Raw genomic sequence first — 24,148 nt, 5'->3', positions numbered from 1 at the left:
TGGGTACAGTATGGGCCCTTGAGGTAAGAGAGACCCCAGCTTGAAGCCAGAACTCTGAACTTCTGGGTGTGGGCATGGCTGGCAGCAAGCATGGTGATGGCTCCATGCAGAGGCATTGACATGTCCCATGCAAAAAGATGATGGGTAGAGAGTTTTTCCAGAAAAGGTGAAAACATTTCCTTCCTTCCTTCCTTCTTTCCTTCCTTCCTTCCTTTATTTTTTTAAGAAACATTTTATCTCTGCCTCCCCCAGCCCCATCCCCATGTTCCCAGGCACATAAGTGAATGTGGCAGCTGGCATAATACAAAGGTGGGGCATGGGGGTGGAGGGGAGGCTGCTTCTGAAAGGGATATCCTGGACCTCAGAGCCAGGGCCCAGCAGCTGCTCGTTTCATGTTGGAGGGGCCCCAGGAAAGAAGGCTGGCCTCAGCTGACCCCCTACCTTCCTTCTGCCTGAAACTTCCTTGTATCCTGCTTCCTGGGACCCTCAGTGATTAATTCAATGTCAGCAGCCCTGCTGTTGAGGTAAGCAGAAAACTGGGCCTCTTTACAGGCTTCTTTGCTGCACCCACAAATAATGGGACCAAGCTAACCCCCACTGAGTCCCCTCAGATCACAGGAGGCAGGGCCTGAGGGTATCCCTGGCTTCCTTGCACTTAAGGTGGGTGGGCACTAGTGGGAAGTCCAGGGTTGAAGCCCTGAAGGCTGGGTACATACAGGTAGGGGCCCTGGTGCCTGCCTCTGACTGACTATGCACTTGGGCAAACACCTTTCCCTCTCCAGAGCCTTTCTCTTTCTTTCTTTCTTTCTCTCTTTCTTTCTTTCCTTTTTTCTTTGACAGAAAGAGATCACAAGTAGGCAGAGGCAGGCAGAGAGGTGGGGGGAAGCAGGCTCCCTGCGGAACAGAGAGTCCGACTCGGGGCTCGATCCCAGGACTCTGGGATCATGACCCGAGCCGAAGGCAGAGGCTTTAACCCACTGAGCCACCCAGGTGCCCCAGACCCTTTCCCTTTCTGACCCTTGTGGGCCAAAGTTTTATAAAAGGCCCATAGTTGTTTCCTCTCCTTCCTAGAAGGGCCTGAACACAAGTGCATATGAGGAGCTGAGGAGGAGAAGAGAGGGAAAAAGCAACCCAGGGACTAGTGTGGGCTGGGGCTCCAGAGGGGTCCCACGGGAGACAATGCACCCCTTGGAGGAGGATGGACTTCGGGAGAACCTCTGGAAGGGGTAGGAGAGCACTTGGCTTCCTCCCTAGCTCTGTTCTCTACCCTAGCATTTCCTTCCCTGAGGAATTCCAGTTGCATCGAAAGGCAAGGGGGCAAGCAAATGCTCCCCTTCCCCCCCATCCCCCACCCCAACTCTTTACTGGCTGTCATTCTCCATTCCCACGGCCCAGCAACCAGGGAGCTTCCTCACCTGTTGCTGCCCCGCCTGCCTCCCTGTTCCGGGCCGCAGCTGTTCCCTGACAGCTGGACCGTTGTGAGGCTCTGCCTCAGGCTGAACTGCCAGGACCTTCTCCTCCCCTGTCTTGATGGCCCCAAGGCCCAACCACAACCCTGCTTTTCAAATGTCCCTGACCCCTAATCCTGGAGACCCACCACAGCTGTGGGCCACCTGCACCTTTGCAAGAAGCAACAGCTGCCTTTTCTCCCAGGCTCCTCCAGGGCCAAGGTCCCCTTGCCTCCTGTCAGCCTGAGGGTGAAGTGCCTGCTACCTACCCTGCATATCTCCCTTGTCTTCTCGGGCCTTGGTTTTCTTCTTCTTCTTTTTTTTTTTAAACGTTTGTTGTTGTTGTTGTTTTTAAGATTTTATTTATTTGACAGAGAGAGACAGATAACAGGTAGGCAGGGAGGCAGACAGAGAGAGGAGGAAGCAGGCTCTCCGAGAAACAGAGAGCCAGATGTGGGGCTCGATCCCAGGACCCCGGGATCATGACCTGAGCCAAAGGCAGAGGCTTTAACCCACTGAGCCACCCAGGCGCCCCCTGGGCCTTGGTCTTCTGAGGATCTTCTCCCATAAAACAATGAGAGGGGGCTTCGGGGAGGAAGGACTGTGCGGCCCTGTCCTCTGTTGGAGGCTGCCTTCACATGACCCACTGAGCTGGTCCTCATGTGGGAGCAGCCAGAGCCGACTTCCAGACCAACCCACCTGTCCTACTTGGGACTCTGCCTGACTTCCTACTGCTGGAGGACACGGACTTTCCCCCTCCCCTAACATCCCCCTCCCCTGCCCAGCTTGACCGCTCCTGTCTAAAACTTTACCTCCCACCTCTCCACCCTGTATCCTCCCCATACATCTCCACTTTCGCTTCTCTCAATACCTACTCCCAGTTCTTTTGTACCCCAGTTTTATTTTTATTTAAGTAAGCTCTATGTCCAAGGGTGCCTGGCTGGCTCAGTCAGTAGAGCTGGGGACTCTTGATCTCAAGGTGGCAAGTTCATGCCCACACTGGGCGTAGAGCCCACTTTTTTTTTTTTAAGATTTTATTTATTTATTTGACAGAGAGAAATCACAAGAGAGGCAGGCAGAGAGAGAGGAAGGGAAGCAGGCTCTCCGCTGAGCAGAGAGCCCGATGCGGGACTCGATCCCAGGATCCTGAGATCATGACCTGAGCCGAAGGCAGCGCTTAACCCACTGAGCCACCCAGGTGCCCTAGAACCCACTTTTTTTTTGGTATTATTTATTTATTTAAGTAATCTCTGCAGCCAATGTGGGCCGTGAACTCACTACCCTGAGATCAAGAGCCCCTGCTCTACTGACTGAACCAGCCAGGCACCCTATACCCCAGTTTTTCCTTTGCGCATGACCCGGGTGACAGGGAACCACTTTCAGTTGCTACAAACACGCCAGGCATCTGCCAGCTCCTCTCAAGCCCTCCCACATGCAACCCTTCTGCCCACAGCATTCTTTTTCCACTTAGCCTACCTCATTCCTGCTCATCACGGTCTCAGTTTCTGGCCTGGGCAGGTGTCCCTACTCTGGATCCCTGCTGAGCCCACCATATTATTATGTCAGATTTAAAATTTATCCCTAGCACAGACCGGACAATCTGTGTCAGTCTACACCCCCCACCCCAACCAACCCCTCCATCCCAGGAACCTCTCCAACTTGAGGCAGGGCCTGGCACTTAAAATGTACCTAATAACATTGGAATGAATGAACATTTGATTGGAAATGAAGTCTCCTGGAGCCTTCTGGAGAAACTTCCCCATGAGTTCAATTGGCATTTCAGAGCCCAAACTCCAGAAGCCAACCCACCTTCAGGATTTCCAGCCACCTGCAGAATAAATTTAAGCTCCACCCTACACCACTGAGGCCAGTAGGGACCTGGCCTAGGCTAGTCGAAACCCACCAGTCTCAACCCTTCTCCCCAACTCCCTGCAGAATACCACCCGTAAGGGTCCTTCTTCTTCCACCTACCCAAGTCCTACTTATCCTACTCAAGAACAACACCCATAAGCCTTCCCACCATCTGACTTCCCATCAGCTCTAGGAGACCCCAAGCTACTAGAGGGCAAAGACAGCCCTCGATAATAACATCTACCTTTACTGGGTTCTGTTCTCACCCCTGGACACACAGAATTTCCCCATGCCCCCAGACAACATTGCATGGCAGTTATTGGCCCCATGTTGCAGATGAGGAAACTGAGGCCCAAGATTTAAGTCACTTACCAAAGATGGTGTAACACAGGAAGTGGCCAAGCTGTGGCTCTGTGTTCAGTTTTACAGCCTTCACTGTGCCTGGCCCAGGGTAAGGGACTCCACTGGCACTGCTGAATGAGGGAACAAATAGATACAGTTACATCGAAACTTCAAGTAGCAGGACCCAGGAGCCCAGAACACAGAGGCCTTGGACTCAGGAGTGGGGCTTCCAGACATGGAAGAAACATGACCTGGTCCCTGACTTCCCTCCCCACTTGTGCACACAGCCAGTGGCCACTAGGCCTCTCCCTGGCAGAGTCTTGACACTGTTGATCTGTGAGAGTAAGTCAGGAACCAATAGGGGAGGGAAGAGGTTGCAGGACAACTTCAGTGGGGAAGAAAAGGCAGAGGCCTCCAGGTCAGCCAGCCTATTTCAAAGAGCAGCAAAAAGGCCTGGGGGCCAGTGGTTGGACAAAGGTATTCTCAGGATAGCCCAATTATAAATTTCTGCAGGATTATTAGATTACAAAGTTCCAGCGTTTAATCCAAGTTCACTTCAGTACTGAACTAGAAAAGGGTAAGGAACTGGGTGGAGGGCAGGGAAGTGGGCAAGTCAAATCACAAAGCCCTTTCTTTACTGAGCATCTACTCTGTCCCCAGACATGCAAGAAAGCCCAAAGCAGAAAAGTAGAAGTCACAGCTGGGAAACTAAGAAGCATGTGTTTTGGCTCTACAGGGGGGAATGCAGCACATAGGAGTCAAGGTGTGTGGAGGGGAGTCAAGCAGCCTGCCTAGGCTGAGGCAGCCACCTGGAGGAGGGGTCCCTGCAGCTGAGTCTCTGGAGAGGGGAGCGGCTGAGTTTCCTGTTCGCTTGCTAAATTCCCAGGAGGGGTTCAGCAATAGCCGAGTCTGTCTAGGCCTGCCCAGATGGACAAGAATCGGGCAAAGGTGACTGCCCGAGCAGGCCCTGACCAGGCCTCTTAAACTTTGCTGGAACTTGCCTGGCTCTGAGCAGAATGGCCTGGAGTGAGGGCCAAGTAGGGGGAGCCCAAGGAAGGAGATAGGGGCACTAACAAGATAGGCAGCTGGACCTGCATTGCCCAACACTAGAGTCATCTGTTCCAGATTCCTTTCATAATGGGATAAAATGTACCAACAGTGAGGCCCAGAGTGGGGCCTGGTAGAGCCCAGTGACTACAGTGGCAGGACAATTGCGTCCCAGGAAAGCCAGGGAAGCACACACATTCCTTGGCTTCCTGTCCCCAGCAGCTGCAGGAAGCTGTTCCAAACTCCCAGCTGTGCCCAGCAGCCCCCATGGACAGGAGAAAGTCTCTTGCCATCCCTCTGACTGGACACAGAGAGTCCGGGATGGGGTGGCTGAGTACCCAACAGCGGGCCCCAAGGGAGAAGGTGAGGCTGCCAGTCAACATTTGGAGAGGCAGCCTCAGTCCTGTCTGGGACTGAGCCTGGGAAGGGGGTAGCATGGATTTTATTCCCTGTAGCAAGGATCCCCAACCTTCCTTACCTCCATAATCTGAAAAAGCTATCAACACTTTCCCAGACAAACACTCCCCCCACACACAATCTTGCCTACAATTTAAAAGGGTCCTAAACATCTGGCAGTGCTAGGAAGGACTCGAAGCTAGGAGCCCCTGGAGTGTGCTGAAAGCTGGCGAAATTCCAGTCTGTTTCTGCCTCTACGGGCTGTGAGTCGTGGGCCACCTCCTGGCCATCTTGACTTGCACTGCCCTCTAGAGCCTGAGGAGTTGACTAGGGGAGCCTCAAGGGGCCCCCCCCCAGCTCTGCCATCTCCTTGGAGCTATTTCAACCCATCCTACTGGAGACTATAAAAGAAAGAACAGCTTTAAAGCCAGCTGAGAATCTAGACCTGCACTCATCAGAGGTGAACTGTCCCAATCACACTAGGCTTCCCCAGATCCCCAAGAATGTCTGCTGCCCGTCTACCTTCTACCCATCCAGATGAGTCTGGCTGCCAATAGGTGGCTCTCTGGGAGCATTTGACGTTCTGGGATAAGTCACTATTACTCAGTGACTTATATACACTTATCAACTTATTTCACACATACACTTATCAACACCTTCTAACATTCACCCTGTTTACGAAGCACCTACTATGTATCAGGCTTTGGGCTCTAGGAGGCACAAGTCCAAATCATACCCATACTTCTAGGTCCTGCTTGAATCGCTTGTCCTCCCAACCTTTGACCCCACCCCCCACCTTCCCCAGTGCAAACCTCCCAATTAGTTTCATCTTGAAACGGGATCCTTCTTCCATTCATGTGGGGCTTTGGTAAGCTACCCAAGTGTGGCCATCTCTAGGCAGAGCCTGCCCTTTTTATTCATTTCTTATTATCTCCTGCTGCCAACTGGCAACTCTGAACTGATAATAGGAAGTGAGGAAAGAACTCCTGTTTGCCCTAGGATCCAGGGGACCTTCAACAAAGTACCCCGGCTGAATCCTGGCAAGAGCATGTTGGATGTGGGATGCCTGGGTGGTTCAGCTGGTTAAGTGGCTGCCTTCAGCTTAGGTCATGATCCCAGGGTCCTGGGACTAAGTCCCATATCGGGCTCCTTGCTCAGCAGGGAGACTGCTTCTCCCTCTGTCTGCCTCTACCCCTGCTTGTGCACATGCGCACTATTTCTCTCTGACAAATAAATGCATAAAAATCTTTTTAAAAATTTAGAGGGGTGCCTGGGTGGCTCAGTGGGTTGAAGCCTCGGCCTTCAGCTCAGGTCATGATATGTGGATCTCTGCTCAGCGGGGAGCCTGCTTCTCCCTCTCTCTCTCTCTCTCTCTGCCTGCCTCTCTGCCTACTTGTGATCTCAGTCTGTCAAATAAATAAATAAAATCTTGGGGCGCCTGGGTGGCTCAGGGTTAAAGCCTCTGCCTTCGGCTCGGGTCATGATCCCAGGTCCTGGGATCGAGCCCCACATCAGGCTCTCTGCTCGGCAGGAAGCCTGCTTCCTCCTCTCTCTCTCTGCCTGCCTGTCTGCCTACTTGTGATCTCTGTCTGTCAAATAAATAAATAAAATCTTTTTTAAATAAATAAATAAATAAAATCTTTTAAAAATAAATAAATAAATAAAATCTTTTAGAAATTCAAAAAATAATAAAAATAATTTAAAAATAGTATGTTGGATATATCTCTTGCCATTTTGTTCAGAGTGCTTATCACTACTAGATATTATATGTAAACTGTTTTGTCTTATCTTCTCTCTAGAATGAAAACTCTATGAGGGCAAAGATTGTTTACTGCTGTATATCTCTGTGAAAAAAATGCTCAGTTGGGGAGCCTAGGTGGCTCAGTCGGTTAAGCATCTGCCTTTGGCTTGGGTCATGATCCCAGGGTTCTGGAATTGAGCCCCACATTGGACTCTCTGCTTGATAGGGAGCCTGCTTCCTCCTCTCTCTCTCTCTGCCTGCCTCTCTGCCTACTTGTGATCTCTGTCTGTCAAATAAATAAATAAAATCTTTTAAAAAATACTCAGCTAATATTTGCTAAATAAGAAAATTCATAAGGTTGAGACCAGATTCTATATACAATGTGGTATACTTCTGCCAGACTTGAACCCCAGTATAGCAACTCACTGACAGTATGGCCTTGGACAAGTTCTTTACCTTTCCACTGAGTTTTCTTTTTCTTTTTTTTTTTTTTAAGATTTTTATTTATTTATTTGAGAGCAAGAAAGAGAGTATGAGTGGGGGAAGGGGCAGAAGGAGAGGGAGAAGCAAGCTCTCCGATAAGCAGGGAGCCTGATGCAGGACTTGATCCCCAGACCTCAGGTCATGGGATCATGACCTGAGCTGAACGAAGGCAGTTGTTTAACTGAGCCACTCAGGTGCCCTCCACTCAGTTTTCTTCCTGCAATATGAGAGTACTTATGATTTCTACCTTAAAGGGGAGTGGAAGGAGTGAAGAACATGAGCATCAAGAGAACAGTGCTTGGCACATAATAAATGCTAAGTAAGTGCCAGTGATTATTATTATCATCGTTACTATTCTTATTTTTTTTTAAAGATTTTATTTATTTGACAGAGAGAGATCACAAGTAGACAGAGAGGCGGGCAGAGAGAGAGAGAGAGGGAAGCAGGCTCCCTGCCGAGCGGAGAGCCCGATGCGGGACTCGATCCCAGGACCCTGAGATCATGACCTGAGCCGAAGGCAGCGGCTTAACCCACTGAGCCACCCAGGCGCCCCCTATTCTTATTTTTTTTTAAAGATTTTGTTTATTTATTTGACAGAGATCATAAGTAGGCAGAGAGGCAGGCAGAGGGGCAGGAGAAAGCAGGCTTCTTGCTGAGCAGAGAGCCCCATGCGGGGCTTGATCCCAGGACCCTGAGATCATGATCTGAGCTGAAAGCAGAAGCTTAACCCACTGAGCCATTCAGGAGCCCATCACCGTTACTATTTTTATCCTGATTTGTTTGTTCAACATTGCCAGGAGCTTTCCTGGATCAGAAAGTTGATTGCTATCAGAGACCCACTATGCCGTTGGACTGTGGTGCCATTCACTCAGGACAAGTTTATACATACTCTTTCTGGATCCCCAAACATTACAAGCAAGAACAACTTGTGTATGTGAAAGAGAGAGAGAGAGCGAGAGAGCGAGCGTGTGTGTGTGTGTGTGTGTGTGTGTGTGTGCAGATATACACACACACAGCACAGTCTTGGAGGAGGTTGGGTTTCAGCAGGTTCTCAAAAGGCCTTGGTTGAACAGAAGTTTAGAAAGACTGGACAGAAAGTTGGCTTGAAATTTAGAAAGACTGGACAGAAAGTTGGCTTGCAGGAGACTCTTTCTGGCAGCTATTTCCAGAGTTCAGGTGTGGATCATGCAGTGAGAAGCCCATCATAGTCTTGTTTCTGATTATCCATGAGATTCTCAATGCCATAGTTGTGTTGGGGGACACCTGGCTGGCTCAGTCAGAAAGCATGAGACTCTTGATCTCGGGGTTGTGAGTCTGAGCCCCACATTCGATGTAGAGATTACTAAAAAAAAAAAAAAGTTAAAAAAATAGCTGCTGTGGAGATACTGATAATATCTAGAAATGACCTTTGGAAAGTTGAGGGTCCAAGGCTCAAGTGAAGAATACCATTCTGGGCATCCAGAACCCACCTCCAGCTTGTGCCAGTCCCATCAGACTTGATGGGGGAAGCCTGATGCTAATGGAAGCATGACTCACTTCCCAGCAGGTGGCGCTGCTGTCCTATGTGTAAGGGTTGCAAGCTTGGCGCTGTTCTCATAAGGTTGGTACCTACCCAGGCCCAGAAGACAGTGCCAAGGAGGGCAAAGCCATTTCATTCTCTCATGAATTCAGCAAACACTGATTTAAAAAAAAAAAAAAAGATTTGGGGCACCTGGGTGGCTCAGTGGGTTAAGCCTCTGCCTTCAGCTCAGGTCATGATCTCGGAGTCCTGGGATCAAGTTCCGCGTCGGGCTCTCTGCTCAGCAGGGAGCCTGCTTCCCTCTCTCTCTCTCTCTCTCTGCCTGCCTCTCTATCTACTTGTGATCTCTCTCTGTCAAATAAATAAATAAAGTCTTTAAAAATAAATAAATAAAAACGGGGCACCTGGGTGGCTCAGTGGGTTAAAAATAAATAAATAAAAAGATTTTATTTATTTATTTGCGAGTGAGAGAGAGTGAGCACGAGATGGGCAGAGGCAGGTGGGGAAGGGACTTCCTGCTGAGCAAGGAGCTCCACACCACCAGGCTCCATCCCAGGACCCTGAGATCACAACCTGAGCCAAAGGCAGACACTTAACCGACTGAGCCACCCAGGCGCCCCTCTTCTTCTTCTTCTTTTTTTTTTTTTTTTTAAGATTTTATTTATTTATTTGTCAGAGAGAGAGAGAGAGGGAGCACAGGCAGACAGAGTGGCAGGCAGAGTCAGAGGGAGAAGCAGGCTCCCCGCTGAGCAAGGAGCCCGATGCGGGACTCCATCCCAAGACGCTGGGATCATGGCCCGAGCCAAAGGCAGCTGCTCAACCAACTGAGTCACCCGGGCGTCCCTCTTCTTTTTTTTTTAAGACTTCATTTTTTAAGTAATCTCTAGCCCGCATGGGGCTTGAACTCACGACCTTGAGTTTAGAGTCGCATGCGTCACTGACTGAGCTAGCACTGCTTCCCAGCATTATATTTCTAGTGAACAGACACCCTCTGTCCCAGAGCGTGAATCAGACAACATACAAACTAATAAATGTGCAGCTCGATGTCAGATGGGGAGCTGTTGGGACTGAGAAGTGACAAATGTGCAGACAAACAGGTGGGAATAAACACGTGAGCCTGGGACCACGTGGAGGCCAGTGTGGTCAGAGTAGGGGATCAAGGAGTATAAGGAGAAGAGGGTCAGTGGTACAGTGTGAAAGATTGATTGGTTGATTAAGCATCCGATTGTTGATTTTGGCTCAGGTTGTGATCTCAGGCTGGTGAGATCCAGCTGAGCCCCACCTCAGGCTTGGTGCTCAGCAGGGAGCCTGCCAGACATCCTCTCTCCTCTCTCTGTTCTTTCCCCCCCAGCTCTCTCTCAAATCAATACAAATCTTTTATTTATTTATTTATTTTTAATTTTTTTTTAAGATTTTATTTATTTATTTGACAGACAGAGATCACAAGTAGGCAGAGAGGCAGGCAGAGAGAGAGGAGGAAGCAGGCTCCTTGCTGAGCAGAGAGCCCGATGGGGGTCTCGATCCCAAGACCCTGGGATCATGACCTGAGCTGAAGACAGAAGCTTTAATCCACTGAGCCACCCAGGTGCCCCAAATCTTTTTTTTAAAAAAAGGGGTGTTTGGAGGCGCCTGGGTGGCTCAGTGGGTTAAAGCCTCTGCCTTTGGCTCAGGTTATGATCCCAAGGTCCTGGAATCGAGCCCCACATTAGGCTCTCTGCTCAGCGGGGAGCCTGCTTCCCTTCCTCTCTCTCTGCTTACTTGTGATCTCTGTCAAATAAATAAATAAAATATTTTAAAAAAAAGAAACTACCTAAAAAAATAAAATTAAAATTAAAAAAGGGGTGCTTGGGTGGCTCAGTCAGTTAAGGGTCTGCCTTCGGCTTGGGTCAGGATCCCAGGGTCTTGGGGTCGAACCCTGCATCAGGCTCCCTGCTCAGTGGGGAGCCTGCTTCTCCCTCGACCTTTGCCTGCCTCTCCCTCTGCTTGTGCTCGCTCTCTCTCTCTGTCAAATAAATAAATAAAATCTTTTTTAAAAATCTTAAAAAATATTAAGGATATGCATTCTCCTATAAACATAATACAGCAATCAGAAATAAACCCTAGAGGGGCATTTGGCTGTCTTGGAGGAGCATGTGGCTTTTGATCTTAGGTCCTGAGTTCAAGCCCCATGTTGGGTGTAGAAATTACTTAAATAGGTTAAAAAAAAAACAAATAAATAAATACTTTTTAAAAAGTTTTTATTTATGGGGCACCTGGGTGGCTCAGTGGGTTGAGCCTCTGCCTTTGGCTCCGGTTGTGATCTCGGGGGTCCTGGGATCTAGTCCTGTGTCAGGCTCTCTGCTCGGTGGGGAGCCTGCTTCCCCCCCCCCCCCCCGCCTCTCTGCCTACTTGTGGTCTCTCTCTCTGTGTCAAATAAATAAATAAAATCTTTTTTTTAAGTTTTTATTTATTTTTTGATTTGTTAAATTTATTTGACAGAGAGAGAGAGCACAAGTAGGCAGAGCAAGAGGGAGAAGCAGGCTAACCATTAAGCAGAGAGCCCGATGTGTGGATCGATACCAGGATGCTGGGATCATGACCCGAGGCAAAGGCACATGCTTAACTGAGGCACCCAGGCACACCCATAAATACACAAATTTTTTAAAAAGGAAATAAACCGGGACACCTGGGTGGCTCAGTTGGTTGAGCCGCTGCCTTCGGCTCAGGTTGTGGTCCCGGGGTCCTGGGATTGAGTCCCACGTCGGGCTCCTTGCTCAGCAGGGAGCCCGCATCTCTCGCTGCCTCTGCCTGCCTCTCTGCCTGCTTGTGTGTACTCTCTCTCTCTATCTCTGGCAAATAAATAAAATCTTAAAAAAAAAAAAAAGGAAATAAACCCTAGAGTAGTGAGTCTCAACGTTTTTAATCACAAAACAACATTACACTCTTAAAATTACTGAGGCTTAGGAGGGATTTTATGTGAGTGATATCTACGGATGTTTATAATAGAAATTAGAATGGAGAAAATTTAAACCATTTGCTTATTTATTTTTATTTTATTATAATTAAATTAAATTCAAATAATTTGATTTAATTTTCTTAAAGTGTACACTCATTCTCTCTCTAAAAATAAAATAAATTTTTAAAAAAGAACACTTGGGGTGCCTGGGTGGCTCAGTTGTTAAGCGTCCGCCTTCAGCTCAGGTCATGATCCCAGGAACCTGCGATCGAGCCCCACAGTGGGGAGTCTGCTTCTCCCTTTCCCTCTCCCACTCCCACTGCTTGTATTCCTTCTCTCTGTCTCTGTCAAGTAAATAAATAAAATCCTTAAAAAAATAAAATTAAAATTAAAAAAAGAACACTTGTAAAGGTAACTCAATAAGTATGAAAGCCAGTATCATTGTATTTTTAGTTTAGTCTGTAACTTCTCTTTTTTTTTTCTCTTTTTTCTATATGATTTAAAAGGCAGAGCTGCCTCTGCCTTCAGCTCAGGTCATGATCTCAGGGTCCTGGACTTGAACCCTGCATCGGGCTCTCTGCTCAGTATGGAACCTGCTTCCCTCCCTCTCTCTCTCTCTGCCTGCCTCTCTGCCTACTTGTGATCTCTCTCTCTCTGTCAAATAAATAAATAAATAAAATCTTTAAAAAAAAAAAAAGAGGCAGGGCTGCTTTGGTCAACTCGTTTTTGATAAGGCAAGAGAGAATGTCCAGTGAAAAAAAGACAGTCTCTTCAACAAATGGTGTTGGGAAAACTGGACAGCCACATGCAGAAGAACGAAACTGGACCATTTCCTCACATCACACACAAAAATGGACTCAAAATGGATGAAAGACCTAAATGAGACACAGAAAACCATCAAAATCCTAGGGGAGAACACAGGCAGCAACCTCTTTGACCTTGGCCACAGTAACTTCTTACTAGACACATCTCCAGTGGCGAGGGAAACAAAAGCAAAAATGAACTGTTGGGACTTCATCAAGATAAAAAGCTTCTGCACAGGGAAGAAAACAATCAACAAAACTAAAAGGCAGCCTATGGGATGGAGAAGATATTTGCAAATGATATATGGGATAAAGGGCTGGTATCCAAAATCTACAAAGAACTTACTAAACTCAACACCCCAAAAAACAAATAATCCAGTCAAGAAATGGGCAGAAGACATGAACAGACATTTCTCCAAAGACATATAAATGGCCAACAGACACTTGAAAAAATGCTCAATGTCATTCATCATCAGAGAAATACAAATCGAAACCACAGTGAGATACCACTTCACACCAGTCAGAAGGGCTAAAATTAACAAGTCAGGAGACAACAGATGTTGGTGAGAATTTGGAGAAAGGGAAAACCTCTCACACTATTGGTGGGAATGCAAGCTGGTGCAGCCACTCTGGAAAACAGCATGGGGTTTCCTCAAAAAGTTAAAAATAGAACTATGACCCAGCAGTTACACTACTGATTCAAAGGGACACATACATCCCACTGTTTATAGCAACACTATCGACAATAGCCAAATTATGAAAAGAGCCCAAATGCCCATCGACTGATGAATGGATAAAGAAGATGTGGTATATATATAGAGAGAGAGAATGGGATATTACTCAGCCATCAAATGAATGAAACCTTGCAATTTGCAATGACATAGATAGAACTAGAGGGTATTATGTTAATTTTATTAAACAAATAATATTAAAATAGTATTATTTTATAATATGTTATTTTGTAAATAATATATAACACATCATGTTATTAAATATTATTAATAAAATGTTAATATTTAATATTAAATAATATTAAAATATTGTTTTTGTCAGAGAAAGGCAAATACCGTATGATTCCACTCATATGTGGAATTTAAGAAAGAAAGCAGATGGACATAGGGGAAGGGAAGGAAAAATAAAATAAAAACCGAGAGGGAGACAAACCATAAGAGACTCTTAACTTAAAAAAAAAGAGAGAGAGACTCTTAACTACAGAGGACAGGGTGCCTAGGTTGCTCAGTCGTTAAGCATCTGCCTTCTGCTCAGGTCATGATCCCAGGGTCCTGGGATGGAGCCCTGCATCTGGCTCCCTGCTTCTCCCTCTCCCACTCCCACTTCCCCTGCTTGTGTTCCCTCTCTCACTGTGTCTCTCTTTGTCAAATAAATGGATTAAAAATATTTTTAAAAAATTATAGAGGACAAGCTGAGGGTTGCTGGAGGAGAGGTGGGGGGGATGAGCTAAATGGGTGATGGGCATTAAGGAGGCACTTGTGATGAGGACCAGGTGTTATATGTAAGTGATAAATCATTAAATTCTACTACTCCTAAAACCAATACTATACTATACGTTAACTAACTTGAATTTAAATAAAAACTTGGAAGATAAACACATAAATAAATAGCAGGGCCCCTGACTGCATGCAACTCTTAATCTAAGGGTTATGAGTTCAAGCCCCACATTGGGTTTAAGAGATTACTTAAAAAATAAAGTCTTGGGGCATCTGGGTGGCTCGGTTGGTTAGGGATCCCACACGTGATTTCAGCTTAGGTCATGATCTCATGGGTCGTGAGATCAAGCCCAGGGTTGACTCTACACTCAAGGCGGAGTCTGCTTGAGATTCTCTTTCTTTGCCCCTCCACCCCACTCACATTTGTGCGCGTGCTCTCTCTCAAATAAATAAATCTTTTAAAAATAAAATATTTTTAAAAGAACAAATGCATAAAACAATTATAAATTTATGTCAGCAGTCACAAAGCATATAAAGATATTATTTTTGATAATAGCAATATAAAGAACAGAGGGGTAGGAACAGAGATGTATAGTAGATTGCTTATAAATTTGTTGGAACTAAGTTGGTATTATTTATTTATTTATTTATTTAATTTATTTTTAAAGATTTTATTTATTTTTTTGACAGACAGAGATCACAAGTGGGCAGAGAGGCAGGCAGAGAGAGAGGGGGAATCAGGCTCCCTGTTGAGCAGAGAGCCCCACGTGGGGCTCGATCCCAGGACCCTGGGATATGACCTGAGCCGAAGGCAGAGGCTTTAACCCACTGAGCCACCCAGGCACCCCTAAGTTGGTATTATTTAAATGAACTTGTTATAAATTTAAGATGTCACTTAAAATCCCAAGTTAACTATCAAGAAAGTAGTTTAAAAATATACAAGGGGGGGCGCCTGGGTGGCTCAGTGGGTTAAAGCCTCTGCCTTCGGCTCAGGTCATGATCCCAGGGTCATTGGATCGAGCCCCACATCGGGCTCTCTGCTCAGCGGGGAGCCTGCTTCCTCCTCTCTCTGCCTGCCTCTCTGCTCACTTGTGATCTCTGTCTGTCAAATAAATAAATAAAATCTTAAAAATATATATATATACAAGGGGCACCTGGCTCGCTCAGTTGATAGAGCATGATACTCGATCTTGTGGTCATGAGTTTGAGCCCCACAGTGGGTGTAGAGCTTACATAAAACAAAACAAAACAAAAATACAAAAAAGAAATAAATACAAAAAAGGAAAGAAGGAAAACAAAGTAGTACACTACAAAAAATTTTAACTAAATTTTAAAAAGCCAGAAAGGAAGGAATTAAGGAACAACAACAACAAACATACAGAATACATACAGCTAAAATAAATGTCACAAGTAAATCCTTTATCAGGAATCACATCAAATGTAAATGAATTAAACTTTACTAGTAAAAGTTTAGAAGATTGGAATTTAAAAGCCCAGATCTATCTATATGCTATCTATAAGAGACTCATTTTAGATAGAAGGACACAGAGAGGCTGAAAGTAAAAGCATAGAAAAATATACTCCATGCAAATAGTAACCAAAAGAAAGTTGGGCGGCTATGTTATTATAAGACAAAATAGACTTAAGTCAAAACAGCTTATAAGGGACAAAGAAATATATTTTAATATTTATGTATTTAAGTAATCTCTACTTAAATCTCTACCTTAATCTTAATCTCTACCCAACATGGGGCTTGAAATCACAACCCCAAGATCGAGCCACATGCTCAGGGTGTCTGGGTGGCTGAGTCCGTTAAGTGTCTGCCTTCAGTTCAGGTCATAATCTCAGGGTTCTGATATTGAGCTTGGTGACTGGCTTCCTGCTCACTGCGGAGTCTGCTTCTCTCTCTCTCTCTCTCTTCTCTCAAATGATTAAATAAAATCTTAAAAAAAAAAAGTCACATGCTCTATAGACTGAGCCTGTAAGGGCCCATTTATCCAGAGCAATTCCATCTTGGATTAAACAGTCATTTTGTTGTTTATGCAGTAAACTTAAACTGTCCCTGCCCCCCTTCCCCCCAGGGGACTTACTTAAATACAAGTCCTGGAAACCAGTCCCAGGTAACAAAGCCCAAATACAAGGGTTGGTCAGGCCAGGTGGAGACATCCGATCAGTGGGGGCACATACTCCCTAGCTACCAAGGAGTATGGGCCCCGCCTTTAGGGCACCAATTCTGACCAAGGTGATAGGCTAGTTCAAATGTCTACTAGGGTAAATTGTAATTCAATTGGTCACTTATGTGTGACCTAGCATGACTGTGCAGCTTTCTCTGTGTGTTATAATCTCATTGGCCACCTGTGCGTGGTGAGGCCCAACCACATGGCCTTTGCCCTTAAAAGTTAGTCTGTAAGGCAGAGAGGGATTGCCCTCTTCGTAAGAGGTGCAGCCGGGGCTAGTCGGTTTGATTCTTGATGCTTGGCGCAAAATAAAGCTTTGCTTGACCTTTGCTTTGTATCAGTCTCGCTCCTTTAATCACGGACCCAACACTGGGCGACCTTTCAAGCCAACCGAGCAACCCAAAGGAAAAAATAATATATTTTTTAAAGATTTCATTTATTTATTTGACAGACAGAGATCACAAGTAGGCAGAGAGGCAGGCAGGGTGGGGGGAAGCAGGTTTTCTGCCAAGCAGAGAGCCCAATGTGGGGCTCGATCCCAGGACCCTGAGATCATGACCTGAGCTAAAGGCAGAGGCTTAACATACTGAGCCACCCAGGTGCCCCAGGAAGAAATAATATTAATAAAAGGGACAACACAGCAAGAAGATACAATTATAAACATATACACATCTAACAACAAGGCCTGAAAATACATGAAACAAAAATTGACAGACTTGGACGAAAAAGTAGATAGTTCTACAAAAATAACTGGCAGCTCCAATACTTCACTTTCAATAATGGCTAGAACAACCAGACAGAAGATCAACAAGGAAATAGAGGATTTAAACAATGCTGTAGGCCAAAGTCGACCTAACAGTGTGAAGATTATGTAAAAATAAAATCTTAAGGGAGCCTGGGTGGTGGCTCAGTCAGTTAAGTGTCTGACTCTTGATCTCAGCTCAGGTCTTGGTCTGGGAGGCGTGACTTCACCCCCTATTGGACTCCATGCTGGGGGTGGAGTCTATTTAGAAAATAATAACAATAAATTTTAAAAATAACAAAACCTTAACAAACAAATAAACAAAATACTCTGTGACCGTTAATTTTTATGTGGGCCACAGAATTTCTAGACATTTAGCTAAATATTATTCTGGGTAAGTGTGTTTGTGAGGGTATTTCTGGGTGAGATTAATATTCAAATAGACCGAAGAAAGCATGTTTCCCTCCCTAATATGGGTGGGCTTCATTCAATCAATTGAAAAACTGAAAAGTGCAGAAAAGTTCAGTAAGAGGAAACTCCTGTTGCTTGATTGAGCTGATACCAAAAGCTGAAGCCTTTGGACTGGGACTGAAACATAAGCTTTTCTTGGGTCTCAGACCTGCTAGCTTTGGACCAGAATTTATGCGGTCAACTTTCCTGGTTCTTGGGCTTTCAGATTTGAACTTGAACTGCACATTGGCTCTTCTGGTTTTTCAGGTTGCCATCTGCAGATCTTGGGGAGGTCTCAGACTCCAAAATAGCATGAGCCAATTCCTTATTCTCTTTCTCTCTCTCTCTCTCTCTCCATCTACCTATAATACAACATGCTCAGAAAACAAAAACAAACCATGGGGTGCCTCGCTTTTTCAGTCATCAGAATACATGACTCTTGAACTCGGAGTTGGAAGTTCTAGCCCCACATTACATAAAAATAAAATCTTTAAAAATAAATATTCCCATCATTTCTCTTTACCTTTTTAAAATTTACTTTGGGGGCGCCTGGGTGGCTCAGTGGGTTAAGCCGCTGCCTTCGGCTCAGGTCATGATCTCAGGGTCCTGGGATCGAGTCCCGCGTCGGGCTCTCTGCTCGGCGGGGAGCCTGCTTCCCTCTCTCTCTCTCTGCCTGCCTCTCTATCTACTTGTGATCTCTCTCTGTCAAATAAATAAATAAAATCTTCAAAAAAAAATAAAAAAAAATAAAATTTACTTTGTTTTTTAAAGATCTTATTTATCTATTTGACAGGAGACCCAGAATGAGAGGGAACACAAGCAGGGGGAGGGAGAGAGGGTGAAGCAGGCTCCCCGCCGAGCAGGGAGCCCGATGTGGGCTGGATCCCAAGATCCCAGGACCATGACCTGAGCCGAAAGCAGATGCTTAACAACTGAGCGACCCAGGCGCCCCAACTTTTCATTTTTTTCCAATTTTAATTCCAGTGCAGTTAACATATGGTGTTATAGTTGATGTGGGAAACAAAGGCAGGGGGCAGGGTGGGGGGTGCTCAGTTAGTTAAGCATCTGCCTTTGGCTTGAATCATAATCCCACGGTCCTGGGATCAATTCCCACATAGGGCTCCCTCCTCAGCCAGAGGCTTCTGCCACTATCCCTGCTTGTGTTTGTGCGCTCTCTGACAGATAAATGCATAAAATCTTTTTTTTAAGATTTTATTTATTTATCTGACAGTCACAAGTAGGCCGAGAGACAGGCAGAGAGAGAGGAAGGGAAGCAGGCTCCCTGCTGAGCAGAGAGCCCAATGCGGGGCTGGATCCCAGAACCCTGGGATCATGACCTGAGCCGAAGGCAGAGACTAACCCACTGAGCCACCCAGGTGCCCAATGCATAAAAAAAAAAAAAGGGGGATACTTAGGTGGCTCAGCTGCGTGAGCGTCTGCCTTCAGCTCAAGTCATGATCCCAGAACCCTTGGATGGACTGAGTCCTACACTGGGCTCCTCGCTTAGCTGGGAGCCTGCTTCTCCCTCTGCCTACTGCCCACTCCCCATCCCTGCCATTTGTGTTCATTCTCTCTCTCTCTCTCTCCGGCAAATAAATAAATAAAATCTTAAAAAAAAAAAAAGTGCTCTTGGAACTTCCTTTATCTTTACTTCTCCCAACCCCAGGGTATATGATCACTTGCTCATCACAATCCCCAGGCATCAGGGAGCAGTAGGCAGCAACAGGCAGAAACTTTCTGCCTCCAGGTCCTGTCCCCGTGCTTTAATAAAACCATTTTGAACCAAAGAGGTCTCAAAAATATTTCCTTGGCCATGGGCTCCGAACTCACCAATACAACACAGCAATGTCCAAAAAAACTAAATTCATAGTCTTCCACTTTCTTTTTTTTTTTTTTAAGATTTTATTTATTTATTTGACAGACAGAGATCACAAGTAGGCAGAGAGGCAGGCAGAGAGAGAGGAGCAAACAGGCTCCCCGCAGAGCAGAGAGCCTGATGCGGAGCTCGATCCCAGGACCCTGGGATCATGACCTGAGCCGAAGGCAGAGGCTTTAACCCACTGAGCCACCCAGGCGCCCCAGTCTTCCACTTTCTTGAACATAGGGAATATCATGTTCGAGTTTTAATGTCCTTGTCTATTAACTCTAGAATTGGTTATTTCTGGGTCTGTTTCTCTTGTTTGATTTTTCTTTTCATTATAGGTCATTTTTTTGCTGCTTTACATGATTGGTAATTATAATTTTTATAATTTTTTAAGTAGGCTCCACATCCAATGTGGGGCTTGAACTCCCAACCCTGAGATCAAAAGTCAGATGCTCTATCAACTGATCCAGCCAGGTGCCCTGTGACTGCTAATATTTAATTGGATGCCAGACTTTGCAAGTTTTACTTTTTTAAGTGCTGATACTATTGTGTTCCTATAAATATTTGTGACCTTTGTTCTTGGATACATTTAGGCATTTTGATCATTTTGAGGCTCGATTTTAAGCTCTTGTTATAGGTGGTGTCTGAGCAGATTTTAGTCTAGGGCAAATTTTTATGCACAACTGAAGCAATTTCTAGGCACTTTGCACATGAATTAGTGATGGAAGCAGACTGGGTCTGAAGACCCAGAAGGGGTCCTGCAGGACTAGCTAAGAGGGTCTTGGCTTCATGAAGGATGGAAAGCAGAGTTTACTGAAGATATATGTATATAGAATCATACGGACAGAGTCCAGGAGACTTGGAAAGACCATGAGTCTCATTTTTGCTTGGGGCCCGGGGTTTTTATTGGAGATTATGGTCTGGTGCATGTGTCCTTTTAAGCATTGGGAACTGGTCAGAACAAGGAGAGGATCCAGATGCTCTTCAGAAGTCATTTATTTCCTGAAGTTAAGTGTCTCGGTGTCAAAGTGTTGGGAGTCAGTGGTCTTGGAGAATGTTTATAATGACCCTGCCCCATCACTCCTTAGATGTGATCGCTTGTGCTAGAAGACTCTGAAGATATCACTATCTCTCTATCCCTTACAAGGAAGACATATGCTATTTGAATTACTAGGTATGTGTAGAGTAGGGTGAGGTGCTCGTTCGAGTAACAATAGAAGCCAGAGGAGAGGTCCCAAAGATACAAATGTAGTGATCCACAAGGAAACCTATACCCCAATGTTTATAGCAACAATGTCCACAATAGCCAAACTATGGAAAGAGCCCAGATGTCCATTGACAGATGAATGGATAAACAATATGTAATATACACGCGCACACGCGTGCACGCACACACACACACACACAGGAATATTACACAGTCATCAAAAATGAAATTTGCCATTTGCAATGCCGTGAATGGAGCTACAGAATATTATACTAAGTGAAATAAGTCAATCAGAGAAAGACAATCATCATATGATCTCACTGATGGGTGGAGTTTAAGAAAAAAATCAGAGGATCATAGGGGAAGAGAAGAAAAAAATGAAACAAGATGAAACCAGAGAGAGAGACAAACTGTAAGAGATTCTTAATCTTGGGAAACAAACTGAGGGTTGCTGGGGTGGGGTGGATAACTGGGTGATGAACATTGGGGAGGGTATGTGCTATAATGAACACTGGGTGTTATATAAGACTGATGAATCACAGACCTGTGACCCTGAAACACATAATACATGTATGTTAATTAGTTGAATTTTTTTTAAAAGGAAGCTAGGGGTGCCTGGGTGGCTCAATGGTTTAAGCCGCTGCCTTCGGCTCGGGTCATGATCTCAGGGTCCTGGGATCGAGTCCCGCATTGGGCTTTCTGCTTGGCAGGGAGCTTGCTTCTCTCTCACTCTCTCTGCCTACTTGTGATCTCTCTCGGTCAAATAAATAAATAAAATCTTTAAAATAAATAAATAAAAAGGAAGCTAAAGCAAAGGGAAAAAATGGCTACTTTAATGGGGTCCCTTCAGCTTCCCTGTCTCATTAGCATTTTGTTTTTGTTTGTTTGTTTTTACTAATGGTTGATGGGAACACAAACTTTCTGGATCAAAAAAAGATTTGGTGTTATCACCTTTTAATTCTTTTTTTTTTAAGATTTTATTTATTTATTTGACAGGCAGAGATCACAAGTAGGCAGAGAGGCAGGCAGAGAGAGAGAGAGAGAGGGACGCAGGCTCCCTGCTGAGCAGAGAGCCCGATGTGGGACTCTATCCCAGGACCCTGAGATCATGACCTGAGCTGAAGGCAGCAGCTTAACCCACTGAGCCACCCAGGCGCCCTCACCTTTTAATTCTTTTGGTAGTTCTTTGGCTTTGGGTAGTTTCCTCACGTGCATGTGCTGATCATATTAAGCTGAAACCTCAAGGGGATCCCCCCTAGGGATCTCTGGAATCATCTCTCTCTGCAGCTCTGTCCTGTCTTGCTTCTAGCCATCTTTGCCTCCCCAAACTCCCAGTTTTGTCCCCTCGACTCAGGGAGTCTGACAGACTCCATCTTGGTTCCTCCTCACTATATTTGGAAATTCTTTCCAGACAGTAAACTGGGATAATCATTGAGTGTTTTTTTGTTGTTGCTTCTCCTCTTTTAGGGATCACTGTTTTGTGGTGTTTGATGGACAGTGTCTAAAAATGATTGTTTCACATATTTTGTCTGCTTCTTTAGTTGGCTCAGGTCAGTGGGGGTAAATCTTTTCCCAATTATCCATTTTAGCTGGAAGTAGAAGTCCCTAAAATTGAACTATTTGTTCATTTGGATTGTATTTATTGAGCACCGTCTATGCCCAGCACAGTGCTAGGAGATGTGGGATACAAGGCAACAGACTAAATTCCTGCTCTCCTACCTCGTGTAGCCCAGTGTGGGAGACAGGCTTTGGGGGGATGATTACAATAAAATATGGAAGGCCTCTGACAATGTACAAGATCTAACTTAGTCCAGGAGATCAAGAAAGTACTCCCTGAAAAATCAAAATTTAAAGCAAGAACTGAAGGGTAGATAGCTGGTTGGTGGTAGGGCAGAAGTGATCTAAAGAATGTTCTGTGAGCAGACTAGAAGGAAAAGAGAGGGCACCAAGTGGGAGGAACTCAAGTGAAGGTAGCAGGGTTGGGGAAAGGGACAGATTTTCTTTTTTTTAAAGTTATTTTTGTTTTATTTGTTTGTTTTGTGATCTTTATGCCCAACTTGAGGCTCAAATTTACAACCCAAGGTGGAGAGTCATGTGCTTTTCTGAATGAGCCAGCTAGGTGCTTCCAGGGAGCAGATTTTGAGTAGCCTGTGGTGGGGGCCATTCATGCCTCGGACTCATGGACTTACCAAGAGCTTTTGGATTTGACCCTGAAGTAGAAGGATTCCAGGAGGATTTCACACTGAAAAGGTTGTCTTGCCACAGAGTAGGTAATGGATTGGAGGGGCTGGAGTGGAGGTGGCTATCTACCGGGAGATATGAGGCAAGACCCATCTGCAGTGAAGGACCACACAGGTCTGTGTCTGCTATTGTAACTGAGTAACATGAATTTGCTCCTTGATGAGTCACAGAAACTACACCAGGAAGAGTTGTTACACAAAGGAAAAGTTATGTGCAACAAAGAAGGATATCACAGGAAATAACTTCCAACCTTGACTCCCAGAGGAAGGGTGAATAGGTTCCCTTTAATTAGGTTTAGGATGAATATTTATATACTGACTTATTTTATATTTTTTTAAGATTTTATTTTTAAGTAATCTCTACACACACTGTGGGGTTCAAACACACGACCCCAAGATCAAGAGCCAAATGCTTTTCTGACTGAGCCAACCAGGTGCCCCCTAGGGTTAGGATGGATAGAAATGGGAGCCTTGGGGTACTGGCTTGCTCGGTCAGAAAAGCATGTAACTTTTGATCTCAGGGTCTTGTGTTTGAGCCCCACAGCAGGCGTAGAGATTACTAAAAATAAGTAAATAAATAAACTTAAAAAAAAGAACAAGAAATGGGAGCCCTGTCATCGGATGGAGAAGTAGGCATAAGGTCATGTATGTGCCTTAAGGAAACACGCCTATCCATACCTTGCATGTTATGTAAATGAGGCTTGTGCTTCTCCTCGGGTGGAGACTTCAGTATTATGAAGAGGTAAAGGTACCTGTCGGTGACTCCACGGGTCACTCCGAGGTCCATCTGCCCAGGCATGAGTCAGGGGTTCAGCTCAAACCGGCCTGGGTTGTCTGGGCTGCCGGAGCTCTTTATCCAAACCAGGGGTTATTGCTTGAGGGGTAGTTTTGTTTTCCATCACAGCACATTGTGTCCCTGGGGTCCTTTGCTTGAGTTAAGAGATAAGCTGGAAAGGAGAGCTTAGGGAAAAATGTGGGACAAAATTTGGTGGGTACTAATAGGCGAGCAGTAAAGGTTAAGTCTTGGTGTCTAGCTGGTGACACTGGGCCTATGCTTTCAGAGCTGAGTCCTAGAGCCCAGAGCTTATATATATCCTCCTGATTTCCAGGGGGCCTGTTATTTTCTGGGATTTGGGAAAGCCTCTCTTGACCATAGGGTGGTCTTCAGAAAGAGAAAACTCTCGGGAACTGGAGGGACCCAGGCAGTGAATCATTAGTCTGAGTCCAAATGGAGACAGTGATGGCCAGTCCAGGAGACCCACGGACACAAATTATTTTCCCTTGGGGGTGCCTGGATGGCTAGTCATTAAGCGTCTGCCTTGATCACGTGGTTCTAGAATGGAGCCCCATATCAGGCTCACTGGAGCCTGCTTCTCCCTCTCCCTCTTCCTGCTGCTCCCCTACTTGTGCTCTCTCTCTCTGTCTCTCTCTCTCTGTCAAATAAATAAAATCTTT

At 45.5% G+C, this 24,148-nt stretch overlaps 1 protein-coding gene across 1 annotated transcript in view; it reads right to left on the bottom strand.

The window, feature by feature from the left end:
- The window catches only part of DAG1 (dystroglycan 1), a 100,175-nt gene that overhangs the window by 73,169 nt on the left and 2,858 nt on the right, over nucleotides 1–24,148 (bottom strand). The window contains exon 2 of the mRNA XM_045992006.1: nucleotides 3,672–3,772. The gene's annotated coding sequence lies outside the window, so the exon portion shown is untranslated. The remainder of the gene's footprint in view (nucleotides 1–3,671; nucleotides 3,773–24,148) is intronic.

Source organism: Meles meles, chromosome 20 (genome assembly GCF_922984935.1).
Source record: "Meles meles chromosome 20, mMelMel3.1 paternal haplotype, whole genome shotgun sequence".
Classification (NCBI taxonomy): domain Eukaryota; kingdom Metazoa; phylum Chordata; class Mammalia; order Carnivora; family Mustelidae; genus Meles; species Meles meles.
This window is presented reverse-complemented; position numbering and strand designations above follow the sequence as displayed.